Below are 245 nucleotides of genomic sequence, written 5' to 3'. Positions count from 1 at the left end.
CTGCCCAAACTGGACATTAAATCAGTCCTACATTTTTCACAAATCCAGCTGCAAAACAAAACAAGAAGTCAGATGGTGAGTTTCCTAACAAAGGATTTTGCACATTTGACTCCCAATAGCCAGTGAATTACTAAAGCTGAACAAGACTCCCCAAACAGCTAGTACCCAGTTATCTTATTTACAGCTACACCCCATTAAATTAAGACAGCACTTCAAATATATGTGTATGTACATATATATATATA

The sequence above is a fragment of the Apaloderma vittatum genome, unplaced genomic scaffold (assembly GCF_000703405.1).
Source record: "Apaloderma vittatum isolate BGI_N311 unplaced genomic scaffold, ASM70340v1 scaffold21976, whole genome shotgun sequence".
NCBI classification, from domain to species: domain Eukaryota; kingdom Metazoa; phylum Chordata; class Aves; order Trogoniformes; family Trogonidae; genus Apaloderma; species Apaloderma vittatum.
The sequence above is the reverse complement of the archived record's forward strand: the minus strand, read 5'-3'. Positions refer to the sequence as shown.